Consider the following 15,518-nt stretch of genomic DNA (forward strand, 5'->3'; position numbering starts at 1 on the left):
TTTTAGCAGTCATTTATGATCACTAGTCTAGAATCATTATTTTGTTAGTGGTTGTAAAATTTACCTAAGATTTTAACTTCTACAGTTATTTTTAACGTACTATTCTATTCAATAATATAATTTCTGCTTTTGTTTTATGTTTGTAAGAAATATGATACAATACTCTTTTTTTTTTTTTGAGTTAGCGTCTCGCTCTGTCGCCTAGACTGGAGTGCAGTGGCCGCTTCCGGCCACTGCAGGCTTGACCTGCTGAGCTCTGGCGATCCTTCGGCCTCAGCCTTCCAAGTAGCTGGAACTATAGGTGCGCGCTACCATGCCCGGCTAATTTTTTTTTTGATTTATTGTAGAGATAAGGTCTCGCCAAGTTGCATAGGTAGGTCTTGAACCCGCGGGCTTACGCAATCCACTCACCTCAGCCTCCCAAAGGCGCGGAATTATAGGCTGAGCCACCGAGCCTGGCTACAATACTATTTCACTTTATATTTACAAATAAGGCTTTACTAAAAATTATTTACTAATGCTGCTCAGAAAATAGTTATACATCTTTATTTTTTACTTACTAGTTATTATATTGTTGTTGATAATTTTACATGAATTCTCTCTGTGGCTTAAATATCACCATTATTGATAATGTAACTAAAGCTGGGAGGTATTATTTGTTTTTCTCCAATTAGAAAACGGCTTGAAGAAATAAACACAAACACACCCTAAAGTCATTCCTCCTTGGATTACAGTCTGTTAATGCAAACCAAACATTTGACAGTGGTTAAAAATGTATAACTGTTTAATAGGATTTTTTTTTTTGAGCTGTGAAAATCTGTAGTTTACACACTTTTTTCTTATTCAGCTTTAGCGTGTTTCCCCATTATTTAATTGTGGAGTAACACAACAGCAGAGCAGAAAAATCTATGCAAAACAGATTAGATTGATTTGCTATTAAATAGATTGTGAAGGCTCAGGGAAGACTGCCATAATAACAATTCAGATACTACAAAGTCTGGCAAACTTGTCACGTTTTTTTATTCCCCCAGGCTGACATGCCATGTAAATTTTTATGGCCAGCTGATTAACTGCTAAAAACGCACTCATGGATGTCCCTCAATTTTAGGTAGATAATCACATTTTCAATTTGCTTTTCCATACATCACTGGATTGAGTTGTATAGGGTAGTTCTCTGAAGGGTTAAGGAAACATCTCATCACAGACATCACTCTGCTCTATGTCTTTAACCTGCCAAATGATAATGAGAATGAAGAGTCTAACATCAACCTTTCTTTATTTCATCATGAACATTAAAGTGATTAAGTGAAAGAATGACAAAGTTTTCTGCTTAAAATAATTTTTTTTTTTGAGTTGGAGTCTCACTCTGTCGCCCAGACTGGAGTGCAGTGGCCGCTCCCGGCCACCGCAGCCTCGACCTGCTGGGCTCCGGCAATCCTTTCGCCTCAGCCTTCGAAGTAGCTGGAACTACAGGCGCGCGCTACCACACCCGGCTAATTTTTGATTTATTGTAGAGATGAGGTCTTGCCAAGTTGCCCAGGCGGGTCTCGAACCCACGGGCTCAAGCAATGCACTCACCTCAGCCTCCCAAAGGTGTGGGATTACAGGCTGAGCCACCGAGCCCGGCTTGCCTAAAATAATTAACTGCAGAAAGTACATCAGTGGCAATATGTTTTTCAAGGTTGTTTTCCAGAGTTCTTGAATTCATATTTACATGACCTCCTGCAACATGTTTGTGAATAACCAGGAGTAGAAATATCAGTCATTTTGGAGTTTCTAGACAGGAGAGACAAAATAGTGGTAGTAGAGGTGGGTATGGAGGTGAGGGATGTATAGCAAGCACAGTTTTTACTTAGATGATGTGCATCTGGAGAGGCAAAGTGGCAAGATGGAGACATGTGAGGTGCTTACATCTTCCTAAACCACTTGAAGCCCCAGTGGAAAACCAAAAGGAACACACTATAGGGGAAAACGACATCCTCATGATAGATACAGGTGTACAATAATAATGAAAACCTAGTCAAGCCAAAACACACTGCCAACACCAAGAACAAAAATGAATCCCTATTGGACAGTAAGAGGAAAACATGTACAAAGTATCTACCATCAAAAGTGTAAATTATGTAATAAATGCTCAATGGCTATTGTTGTCTTCCCTACATCCATTAGTACATTTTCAGCAGTTAATTATAGAAGGATTTGTTTTTACCTAAGGATATAATAAAGATACCAAGGTAAGGCCTCCAGAGACATAGGCAGGACAGCCAATGCAATCTGATAAACATAGCAACGTTCACAAAATTGAAAATAATAAGATATAGGTACTAAGGTACTTTGTTATCTGGTTAGTTATGCATATGCTCCCTCCTGCGAGAATGAAAATTTCCAAGCTTTTGTGTGTCTAGAAAAAAACAAAGGCATAAATATTTATTGAATGAATTTAAGAAAGACATCATAAATGTTTGCAGAAAAAAAATGTACAGTCACCAAAGAAAATGTGGAAATAGAAACAGAAAGTAATGTTAGTATCATCTGTTGATGATACTAAGTTGCAGGTTTTAATAATTTGTGATCTATTTTTACATATCATATAAAGAGGTTTTTTCCTTCTACAACTTGTCAAAATACTAAAAGATCTGTATTCTAAAAATAGAATAATATGGTGTACTTTGTGTTACAATGTACTAGGATGTGTACTATTTCTAAAAACCCTCGAGTTATTTTAGCTTTAAAAAATTAATGATAAAACCAAAAAGAATAAGCCAAAACATTCTCTAGAAAAATGAGCAAAAAATATGAATAGAAGAGGAAACTCAAATGAACCATAAACATATGAGAATATATTAAAGCCCAATAGTAATCAAGATAATATCAACTTAAATGATATAACATTAGATTGGCAATAATTAAGAAGCCTGCCCAATATTAAATGCTGGGGGGAGAGAGGAGAGGGGAGGAGCAGAGACAGAAGAGAGAGGAGAGGGGAGGAGAGGGGAGAGGAAACAGGAGAGAGAAGAGAGGAGAGAGGAAGGGAAGGGAGGAGAGGGAAGAGAGGGAGAGAGGTAGCAAAGAGAGAAGAGAAAAGAAAAGAGAAGAGAGGAGAAAGGGGAGGGGAGAGGAGAAAAAAGAGAAAAAATAAAAAGAGAAGCTGGAACTTTTATTTATTTATTCATCTTTTTGTTTATTTATTTATTTATTGCTAGAGCTTTTTAAAACACTGCTGAAGGGGTGCAGTTGCTGAGCTACTTCAGAGAGCAATTCATTCAGCAAGATCTAGAAAAATTAAAAATGTGCATGAATTATGACCCAAACATTCTACTTCTAGTTATATATTTTCCAGAATCTTACACATGAAATCAGGAGACATATTCAAGAATGTTTACTTTTTGTATTACTTAGAATACTGTAAACCCTCATTAGGGGAATAGTTAAATAGTTTAATAGTCTATGATATAAATAAATAAGAAGTAAACTAGATTTACACATATCAATGTGGATACATCTCAAAAAGAAAAGTCGAGGTGTACAATAAAACACAGATTACACCATCTGTGTATGTTAACGAAATAATACAAAACATTAGTTACACATGTACATATGTACTATATATACATATTCGATATAAAAGAATACAGAGTGGCCGGGTGCGGTGACTCAGTCTGTAGTCCCGGCACTTTGGGAGGCTGAGGTAAGAGGACTGCCTGAGCCTGGGGGTTCGAGATCAGCCTAGGCAACTTGGTGAGACCTCGTCTCTACAATAAATCACAAAAACTAGCTGGGTGTGCCTCTGTAGTTCTGGCTACTTGGAAGACTGAGGCAGAAGGATTGCCTGAGCCCAGCAGGTTGACGCTACGGTGGCTGTGAGCGTGCCACTGCACTCCAGCCTGGGTGACAAGAGTGAGACTCTAACTCAAAATAAAATAAAATAAAATAAAATAAAATAAAATAATACAGAGTAAATTAAAAGATTACACATTAGCGCCTAGCTATGAGCAAGAGAGAAGGGAACAAAGAGGACTTGAATTTTATGTTTAATATTTATTATTTTTAAAAAATCTGATATGATGAATTATCAATCATTTTCAATTCTGAGATATGAGTACTTAAATTTTTGTTATATCATTTTCTATGTGTAAAATTTTTGCTGGGCTCGGTGGCTCAGCCTGTAATCCCATGCTTTTTTTGATATGGTAAAAGTAATAATGAATTCCTATAAAGCAGTCCAGGTAAATATTTTTCAGCAAGCATCTTGAAATATCCTATACAGCTTATTTAAAGCACTTTATCTAGGCTGGGTTTGGTGACTCAGCCTGTAATCCCAGCATTTTGGAAGGCTGAGGCAAGTGGATTGCCTGAGCCCATGGGTTCGAGACCAGCCTGGACAACTTGGTGAGACCTCGTCTTTACAATAAATAAAAAATTAGCTGGGCGTGGTAGCACGTGCCTGCAGTGCCAACTACTTGGAAAGCTGAGGTGGAAGGATTGCCAGAGTCAAGCAGGTTGATGCTGGGGTGGCCATGAGTGTGCCAATGCATTCCAGCCTGGACGACAGAGCGAGACTCCAACTTCAAACAAACAAACAAACAAAAAAAGCACTTTATCAATATATACACATAATTTTAAAAATGAATGTCTAAGAGTGGAAGCTAATAATATAATTCTTATTTTGATTCAATAATTCATTACTGGTAAATAATTTAAGAATAGTAATTATAGGATGCAAATATGAAAAATTACAGAAAATGAAAAAATAGTATTTCAACTAAAATGGTTTTTTGAAAGGCAATTAAATAATTGCATGACACATATATTTGGGGGTCTCTGAATTTTAAAATGTATTTTTCTCTGCTATTAAGTAGAAAAATTAATACAGCTTGGTTGCCTTCATAGTTAACCAAATGTATTAAAATAGTCTTAAAATAATCTGAAACTTTGATACAACTATAAACTTGATCTTTTTTGTGTGGCTCATCCCAACCACGTCACCCGTTTAACATTTAATAAGCTCAGTCTAAGCGATAGGTCATTCATTTTGGAATGTTTGTTCACTAGGATTAAAATGTTTTGTTGTACAATTTTCTAGGTTTATAAAAGATTATCTTATTTATGAAAAGTATCTGGCTTAAATCCAAATTCTATATGGTAACAAGTACTTTAAAACAGGTTAGCAGTACTAGTTGAATCACCTTGTGCTCACATGTCTTATAGACGACTTAGTTATACTAGTTTAATTCAAATGTGTAGAGATAGTTGCCACTAGGATTTGTATGGCCCAGATGAAACTGGCTTGTGACTGGAATGGTAATGAGAAGCAGTAATTAAAAATGCCTTCTAGAAGAACTGAGCTTAAGCAAATTGCTCCAGATAAATGGCCTATGTAGAGCTGCAGGTCAGCCCCAGCATATTTTGTGTCTTTCAGTTGTGGAACTCTTTACTGTGTTTACAACAGGAGTTGCATCACAAAAATTCAGTGTTACTAAATTTGCTCCTAAGAGCATCCATTTAATAAATATTCATTGTAGAGATCTCAAAGAGAGTTTTTGCTAATTATGTCCAAATAACAAATGGTTTATTCTTCATTTAGTCTGAATTAGAGATAAAGTCAGGGAATCTGTGTTTGCTTGACCATTAAAAGAGTTACTAGTGACCAAATATAACACCAAGAAATTCAGTGAACTCTATTGCAATGAAAAAGGTGAAGTACTGACACATGCTACAACATGGGTGAACTTTGAAATTATCATGCAAAGCAAATATGCCAGACACAAAGATTGTCAACTAGCTTTACTTAAAATTAAATCAACACAGAAAACCAACTCAGCAATAAATAAGGTTTTACCGGAACAGAAAGCAAAGCAAGGAACGAAGGAAAGCTCATGTCAAAGAAAAGGAGAATGGGTGAAAAGGCCAAGGGGAGATCTCCCTTGTGCCTACCTATCACCTTCCACTTACGAATGCCTGGAGGTAAATCACTGGGATTTCCACCTCTTAAAACCAAAGATAAGGCTGAGGTGAGTGGATTGCCTGAGCCCGCGGATTCAAGACCCGCCTGGGCAACTTGGCGAGACCTCATCTCTACAATAAATTTTTAAAACATTAGCCACGTGTGGTAGCGCATGCCTATAGTTCCAGCTACTTGGAAGGCTGAGGCGGAGGGATTGCCAGAGCCCAGCAGGTCGAGGCTGCAGTGGCCGGGAGTGGCCACTGCACTCCAGTCTGGGCATCAGAGTGAGACTCCAACTCAAAAAACAAAAACAAAAACAAAAAACCCCAAGGTATAGCAGTACTATTCATAATAGTCAACAAGTGAAAACAATTTAAATGTTAAATTGATGAATAATAAAATGTGATATATCCATACAATGAAATATTATTTGGAAATTTAAAAAAAGATGAAGCACTGATACATGCTACAACATGAGTGAACCTTGAAAATATCATGCTAAGTGAAAAACATCAGACACAGAAGGCCACATAATGCTATATATTAGAAATGTCCAGAACAGGCAAATCAATAGACAGAAAGTGGTTTCCAGGAGGTTGTGGAAAGAGAAAAATAGAGGAGGGAATGCTATGGAGGGTTTCTTTTTGGAGTGATGGAAATATTCTAAAATTAAATAGTGATGAACCATCAGCTCTGTGGACATACTAAAAAACGCTGAACTGTATACTTCAAAAGTATGAATTTTATAATATGTGAAATATATCCCAATAAAATAATTGTTTAATTAAAAAATTTATCAGGTTTGGGTTGGTGAGAGCACTGAAGGTCAAAGGGACAGAACTTTATCACACATCTTACTAAAGTGATAAATTAAATATGTAATAGACTGTCAAGGCACAAACATTTAGTCTTTTCAAAGACCCTTCATTTTAAAAGAACGTATTATTTGAGGTTTATTTCACAGTGACTTGAAAATATTCACCAAAGGAAAGATATGAAGCATGTAAAGGCCTATTCTGCTATTGTCAGTCCTAAAACATTTTTAGAATTTGTAGTAATATCAATAGGGAGCCTGATGGGCATCAGCAGATGACCCTATAAAGTGTAAAAAAGAAAAAAATGTGAATGGCAGTGGAGAATCAAATCGTTTCATTAAAAAAATAACAGTTCTTTCCTTAAGAGGCGATAAGAAGACTATTTGTCAAGACTATATGACCCTTTTTGAAACCATAAAGAATTCTATTTCAGCAGGGTTTTAAACTAACTGAAAAGGAAGAGATAATCTTAGGGAGGGTATGAAGTTATTTAATTTCAACATTGCCACCCACATTCCCCCTCATTTAGTTGATATGGAAAGGACTTTTCTCTGCATTTAGAGTAGCTTCCTAATACCAGCAGCAGTCAGTCAAAGAACGAATAATGTGAAGGGACCAACTGCTTTCAAATGGGATAATCAAATTTTAAAATCGTACAAAAAGTAAAAGTGAAAATTTTAAACTGTGCTTTACTTCCAAAAGTTGCCATTAACATTTTCCACAATTATTAAAAGATCTACTTTAAAAATATATCTTTTTAACTTCAATATAAGTGAAAATTTAGTGCTTTACCCTAGCAGACAAACTGTGATTTGTAGCAGAAAATATTTGGAATCAATTTATGGCCTACAAAGAAATGTGGTTTCTTTTTCTCCATCTGTAACTTATCTAGAAGAAAATGAGAAACAAAAAATAGATAACAATGATGAGTTTCTGGGCAATAGTAAGATTCCAAGTCTGCTATCAGGAACAGTTCTGAAATTCTGTACTATAAAATTTCATAGATAATTTCTAGAATTCTAAGATGATCATACTTTCATTCACTAAATCTTCAATACTAACCGTATTGTCTTATTCTTCCAGTTTTGTTACGGGACAAGCTGAACCACTGGTGTACTTTCTCTGCTTGCATTAAAGGTGAACACAGGCCATGGTTTGAAGGCTAAATTTACCTTGCAATACTTACCCAGGCTAAGTCTTCCACTAGAGTGCGCCTGCCGTTGGAAGGCTGTCGCTGACTCAAAACTGATAACTAGTAGCTCTAGGCTCCAGGCTAGTCATATCCTTGGGAATTCCTCTAGCAAGTAGTAACCATTGAAAGCAGTTTAAGAAATAGGCTTGGTATATCAAAGTGGGGCATTAGGAAAAAGATAAAAAGTTACCTGCAGGAAATTACCTCAAACTTAAATTTAAAAACAAATTTTGAAAAGAAAAAATATATAGCAAACTTTTAAAAGTGGTTGTCTCTTTTTCAGGGGTTCACAGAAATGTTCCATCTGTCAATTGTGGTAGTGCTCACATAACTGTATACTGAAAGTGTTATTAAAAGAGTCCTAAAACTATGCTACAAAGGGTAGCACAGTTTACTGGGCTACATAATATAAGTAAATTGCACTTCAATAAACTTAACTTAAAAATATAGTTCTTGTCTCTGAGAGGCAGAACAATGAATTTTTCTCTTTATACTTTCTTGAACTTTATAAATTATCTAAAATGAACATTATTTAATTGCACAATAAATGTATCAGTAAAATACAGAGTAAAAAGATGGTGTTGGCCATCCCTGTCTACTTTGGTGCCCCTGGGAGCATAGATGGGCCAGGGAAGTACCAGGTGGGAAGATAAGCATAGAATCCAAGTGGGACCCTCAATGGGGACTGCTGTGCCCTTTTAATTTCACCCCATCCAGTGAAATGTAAACTCAATTAATGTGAGAATGATACCCCGTCAATTATATCACAGAGAGAAAAAGAATACATCCCATGTTCATCAACATTTGTATTTGAAAGTTGTTGCCCAGCCCATGGGAAACAAGAGGTTGAAAGGCCATATTTCTCTGAGGTTTCTGTGCTGTGAGATTTTCCTGAGATTAGCTGCACATATCCCAACATCATTTTGGGAGAGTCATTTCTGTTGAGAGAGTCACTTCTGTTGCTAAGATGAGTACACCATTCACTTGCACAGTGACCTGCAACACAGGACATCTCGCACCTCAGCACTCGTTGCCATCTATGATTCCAAAATGCTTTGCAGACGAAATAGTCATGGCATAGTGAACCTGAAACTGATTTACTTATCTATATATGCTAAGTCTCATCCTGTAGCCAAGCTAGCGTGTCAGAATTGGCCCTCTGGAGAATTACTTTTAGTTAAGAGGTTATTCCATCCATTTATATTCCATTTAGCAATGGAAGAAAGATCCCTATGAGCTTGTTTTTGTAATTTACTGGAGAGAGACCACTAAGGATGCTGTTGCCTCATCATACAAGGGTCTTTTAATAGGGACACACACTCAAGCCTTAGTCCCAGAAATGGGTGTATCCTCCCAAGCAACCTAGTTTGTTTTTATCTTACAGACACTTGAATTGTGGCATTCATTAGTGTTTCTGTCTTTAGCATGGCTACTAGATCACTCAGCTCCCTCCTTCAGCAAAAGCATGGGATGTTAGAGTATACATTTTGTGTACCATTTTAACCTTGGCTTCATCTTATTTTTCTAAACTTTATCTTCTTTTTGCCCTAATTTCCTCACTCTAATTTTAGTCTGTATTTTGAAATGTGTTTCAAATACTTTTGAATGAGGTGAAATATTAAATACACAGATAACTATGGTTATACCTGTTAACTCAGAACAGATGCAGACAAGCTGTATCTGCTCTATTACCTGTTCCCTTTCAAAGAGGTGAACTATAACCACACTATACTTAGTATAAATGCAGACAAGCTATAACTTCTTTATTAACTCATTCCATAATCAATCTTCAGTGAGATGAAATATTAAATAAACAGATAATATTACATGCATAGGTAACTATAGTATACTTGGTACAAATACAGAAAGGCTATAAATTCTCTATTAAGTGATATCATAGCCCATCTTCAGGGAATTTCAAGGTTACAGTAATCATTTTTGGTCTGAAGTATCATTTTTGGATAAAGGCACTATCAATTTTAGATTAGGAGTCATTATAACATATTGACATTTCTAGTTTTAGTAATGCTTTTTTGTACATAAGGCAAATGGAAAAGTCATATTAGAAATGAGCTTTCTATACTTTGTTTAGAAAACTACTACTTCCAAAGAGTCAATAGAAAAACTAAGCAATTTTAAGATTTCTTAAAATTCTCAACAAAGCACACTGAAAGTAAATTGTTAAAGATAATTGTGTAGTTCACTTTTTAGAATATGCAGAGGCTTGGTTTTTCTGCCTATAAAATGGGAATACCTCCTGGCTTGGGGTAAACATACAACTTTGATACTACAAGTATGAGGGAACCAACCTGCTCACTATTAGAGCCACTCAGTTGGGGAAGGGGGCTCCACAGTATATTATTTATCCCAATATAAGAATCTTTTACTAAATAGGACCTTATGCCACTGCTTCCTTGGATGAGGTCAATAATGGCAACTTTGGACAATTTAAAAAGTAAATAAAAACAGACTTTTTCCTTTCAGTCATTTAGTGTCATCTTTAGACCAAGAAAAGTGGGAAAATCTTACAGATCACTTTACCAACTTTGACATAGGATCCAAATCAATCAATATGAAAGAAAATTAGTGATCAAATCCCCCATTTTGCTGACTAAATTCATTTCATGCAAGAATGAACTGAACCAAATAGAAGCTTCATGGTCAAAAGCAGAAATTTCCCTTTTAATTTTCTTTGAGCAAATCAGAAATGACTGACAGGAAAGGGGGTCTGGTCTGAGTGCTAATTTCTGTTCTTCTGTACTCTTAGATTCCGATTCTGAGACTGACAGCTGGCAGGGACTGGAGACACATAGGCTACCTTGAATGACAGTAAAAAAAAAAAAAGCAAAACCAAAAAACATTGTTCATGTTTTCTAATAGGCTCCTTTGCCAGTGAGTAAACCTAGTGGTCACAGAGCATAGTAACTGTGTCAGTAGTGTTAGGGTCTGCTGAAAAGCACCTTGGTGTGAAGAAGGCAGATAAGAGAAAGGGTAGATAGAAACCCTAGGATATCAAGTGGGTAACCTAATGCCAAAACATCTTTAATCTTTACTTGATAAACTCCTTGCATGATAACCGACAAAAATCCTGGACTTCATTAAGGTCCGTTAGCCATTCAAGGATCATTTATTTGGTTTGGTGCCCACCTGTTGAGAGCCAGGCTCTGTGCCAGGAGAGTGGGGTGGAGTAGGCCTTACCATCTCATGGGAGAGCTAACACAGGCATAGAGAAACAGTTATAATCATTCAGAAGAAGAAAGGCAACGTTCCTTGAGAAACTTGGGAAAGGCTGTAAAGAAAAGAATACATGGAATCCAACACGAGATGGAAGTAGGACAATACAAGTGGATTAATGACCATTTCAAGCAGAGCTCACTGAAGAAACTCAACTTACTCATAATTTTTAGGATTTCATAATAGATTCCTGCCTGGTCTCTCTTCATTCTGTTTTACACACTGCACTCTCAGGAAAGGAAAACTGCCTCCAACAACTAACACCATCTCCACCAAAAACAACAACTCTCAGTAAGTCTCCTTTATAGATCTAATAAAGTTCTTCACAATCAAATGCCAGCTTTACCTTTTCAACCTCATAAGCCAGTAGGTCCTTTCAAACATAACCTAGACATTACTGAGCCTCTTGGTGCTACAGGACAATGTCAGTGTGGGATCACTTGTGCCTTTGTGCTCATTTTCCCCCCTTTCTCTGGTCAATCCAGCTCCCACTGCTGCAGAACTCACTTATTCATCCAACATTCCCTGACTGAGTCCCAGTGGCATGGTAGGGGCAATGCCAGGCACTGATAAACAGACATGAAGCACAAAACATAACTGACAGTAACTATTACTGTAGATAAATAAAATCACCCACAATCTGTATTTTACTTACAGATTTTTAACAAACCTATGGAATTAGCAAATTGAACTATGTAACCTTGAAGTTATTTAACATTTTAAAATTTTAAAGTAAAGAAAATAACCTAATAGCCATAAATATAGCAACTCCCTCATTTAACAGTTGTTTATATTTTGTCATATTTGTTCCAGATAGTTCTCAAACAAAATGTTACAGATTCAGCCAAAGCCTATTTCCTGGCATCTTGCTCCTCTTTTCCTTTCTAGGGGTTCTACTATCTTAAATTGGTGTCATTCCAAAATATTTTTTATACCTTCATTCCACATGCATACGTTGGTAAACAATACCAAGTATTGTTTAATTATTTTATAGTATTGTTGTCATTCCAAAATATTTTTTATACCTTCATTCCACATGCATACGTTGGTAAACAATACCAAGTATTGTTTAATTATTTTATAGTATTGTTATATTTAAAAAATGTTCATAAATGATATCCTCCTCTATTTTTTTGCTACTTATAGTTTTTCATCAGATGTATTTTGCAAACATGTCCATGTTGATAAATGTAGATCTAGTTATTTCATTTTAACTGCTCTAGATTTTACTTATCCACAGTTCATTTCCCATTTCAACCAGGATGAATAATTATATTCTTTATAATTTTTTACTTTAGCAAATAATGCTGCTCAATGGGCATTTTTTGTATCCACTGAGCACACCTGTCTGACTTCCCTCGGTGGTATTCAGTTCTTAGAGTTGACATCATATTCTTTTGCCTACTGATTCTCAACATTTTTGTTTAAAAGGCAAGTATTTTAATGCATTTTTAAAAAATCAGGAGTAAACAAAATCCAAGATGAACAAAGCACAATGTGAAACTCCTTCCTACCCTCTTCAATGCATGTTTTCTTATTTCTGTGCTTTCAGGGGCTGTAATCTCTCACCTGGATTCCTTAGCTCTAGTGAAGATACTTTCATGTGAGGATAGTTGCTCAAGTTGGTATTTCTGTGAGAGAATGCACACTGGAAAGTCCTATTCTGCCATCTTGCTAATGTCACTCTCAGGTTTTATTGATGTGTGTTTTATACTATCTGATTGTGAGTTTATCTTCAGTGGTTAATTTCCCAGCTGGGGATTCCTGAGTAAATGGGTAGTTACATTTGGGCTTCAAACCCATGTATGGTACAAGTATGGGGTTTGCCAAGGATGGAGTTCTTTCAAAGTCAGGGCTTTATGCAGTGATCTTAAGTTCAAATGTACTATCTTGAGCACATCTAAGAGCTCATTATTTGGTTCCTGAATGGGTATTAAACCCAACTCTAGAGCTTATTTTGAGGTTTGACAACTGTCCTCAGATTTCCTGCAGAGGCAGCGCAAATGCTTCTAACTCTGGTTTTCACTTCTTTTTCTATTTTTAGTATCTGAGGATTTTCTTTTCTCTTTTGCCATTTGCTCTAGGTATTGGCTTTTTATATCAAGTATTTCTAGGAATTTATCAAGAGAAATTCTATTTTAGTTTAGTTAGCTATATCACCAGAATAAGAAGTCTTAATGAGTTCTTTGAAATGTTGACTTATTTTTCTCTATTAATATAAAATTCTGTTTTTTGAAACCATTTGGTCAGTACTTTTTGAAAATATATAACACCATATTATTGATTCCTCTTTTAGGTGGGACAGATACAGATAACTTTTACATAAATATTGAATAGAATTAAAACTAATTTCTGCTCTCAAAATTTTCCTTGATAAATTTTATTTCACTAAGTATTGCAAAACCAGAGTTAGAAATTTCTAACTTATAATTTTACACCTTGCTTATAATTTCTCTTATATAAAAATCATTCAGGATATTTACAAAATAATAATATAATTTTATATTTGTTTAGTAAAGTCTTTATTGACCTTATTTTTATGCCTTATGCCTTACTAAACACATCAATGTACACAAATGTCAAAAGTCAGAGATGAAAAATTCATGTGAATACAATTTACCAGTATATAGTTTAAAATTCATATCAACAATCAGCTAGAAGAGAAACCACAGATAGCATTCTATTCACTAAGAAGTTGTTGCTTATGAGTAACACAAGATACTGAAAAGTAGAACAATTATAAGGTTAGAAATAACAAAGAGATAAGTTATTGTAGGTATACCTACCTAAGTGTAAACAAATCAAATTTAAAAATGGAAGCAATAAAAGTATTTTTATGGTAGACTTTATAGAAATATGTAATTACTAAGAAAAAACCTACAGGTAGGATAAGCAGTGATTTAACCATTTGGAGTGTGTGGTGGAGCAATGGTTTTTAAAATAGCAAAAGAGGGCCGGGCTCGGTGGCTCAGCCTGTAATCCCAGCACTTTGGAAGGCTGAGGTGAGTGGACTGCCTGAGCCCATGGGTTTGAGACCCGCCTGGGCAACTTGGCGATACATCATCTCTACAATAAATCAAGAAAATCAGCTGGGCGTGGTAGCACACGCCTGTAGTTCCAGCTACTTGAAAGGCTCAGGCAGAAGGATCGCTGGAGCCCAGCAGGTCGAGGCTGCGGTGGCCAGGAGCGCACCACTGTACTCCAGTCTGGGCAACAGAGTGAGACTCCAACTAAGAAAAAAATAAAATAAAATAAAGTAAAATAAAATAAAATAAAATAGCATAAGAGGTTATTAAATAAAATACAACAATCATGATTAGACATGGTTTTTTCAGTAATGCACTTTTTGTATTTACTATATTTGAATACACTAAATTATTTCATAGTTCATGTGGTAGTTTCACAGAGTTCTAGAAAAACCCAAAGTAATTGAATGAATTTTACAAATCTAACTTAATCTTACCATTTAAAAACATTTATTAGTTAAAAAAAAAATCTGGTCTGCAAAGAACCAGCCAATTACCCTTACCAATTAATTTGCAATTAATTGCAATAACATCCATCAACTGTGTCTACAATACAATAAGTCAAATTTCTGAAGACAGCATAGTAGCTTTTGCAACAGAAACTTGTCAATGCTATATAAAACACTTTGAACACAGAAGTGAGAGATAATCAATACTGCAAGAGAATTCTCAAAACTAGAATAGATTGACAATTTCGGTGTCAAATTCAGGAAGGCAAGTTAACAGTATCAACACGAATCATTTGCTGCATCCAGGACAACCTAACAAGGCATGTACCAGAGGGTGCATAAAGATAGAGCCATTGGCCCTGTACCTGGTGCTGGCGATGCTTGGTGACTCTGCTCCAAGCCTACATCTTTCTAGCTGACTGGCAACAATCTGCCTTTCCACTTCCAGTTCTCGGGTGAGTCGTTGAAACTGAAGCTCCTGTGATTCAAGGAAATAAAAGGCATATAAGGCGCCGAGGTTTGCTGCTCAGGCAGAAATATGGATTAATATATGTCACAGGAAACATAGGAACATTCTATAACATAAAGCTACAGTGTGACTTTGAGAAATTTAAGTTTTGGATGGAAATAAACAAGTTACTGATTTGTAGCTTTTTCAAACCTAAAGACACTTGGAATATTGGCCTTAGGAATTGAAAACATGTATATCTTTAATTTGTCTCTTTTGGTTTTTGGTTGTAATCGAGGTCTTTAGAACAATACTTCTGCTACATGTCATATTAAATTTAAGATTTGCCGAGACCTTAGTGGATGTAGCTATATCGGAGGCACACCAATCAGTATATAAGTTCTTTATCC

At 35.8% G+C, this 15,518-nt stretch overlaps 1 protein-coding gene across 5 annotated transcripts in view; it reads right to left on the minus strand.

Moving 5' to 3' along the window:
• Window positions 1-15,156, minus strand: part of PKP4 (plakophilin 4) — a 106,396-nt gene extending 91,240 nt beyond the window's left edge. For 3 of the 5 annotated variants that reach the window (XM_008059922.1, XM_008059919.1, XM_021713303.1), the window contains exon 1: window positions 15,026-15,146. The gene's annotated coding sequence lies outside the window, so the exon portion shown is untranslated. Of the gene's footprint in view, window positions 1-15,025 lie in introns of all 5 variants that reach the window. The other 2 variants (XM_008059920.1, XM_008059921.2) reach the window with 2 other exon arrangements.
• Window positions 15,157-15,518: the final 362 nt, after the last annotated feature.

This window comes from Carlito syrichta, unplaced genomic scaffold (assembly GCF_000164805.1).
Source record: "Carlito syrichta isolate Samal-C Ts95f unplaced genomic scaffold, Tarsius_syrichta-2.0.1 Scaffold304443, whole genome shotgun sequence".
Classification (NCBI taxonomy): domain Eukaryota; kingdom Metazoa; phylum Chordata; class Mammalia; order Primates; family Tarsiidae; genus Carlito; species Carlito syrichta.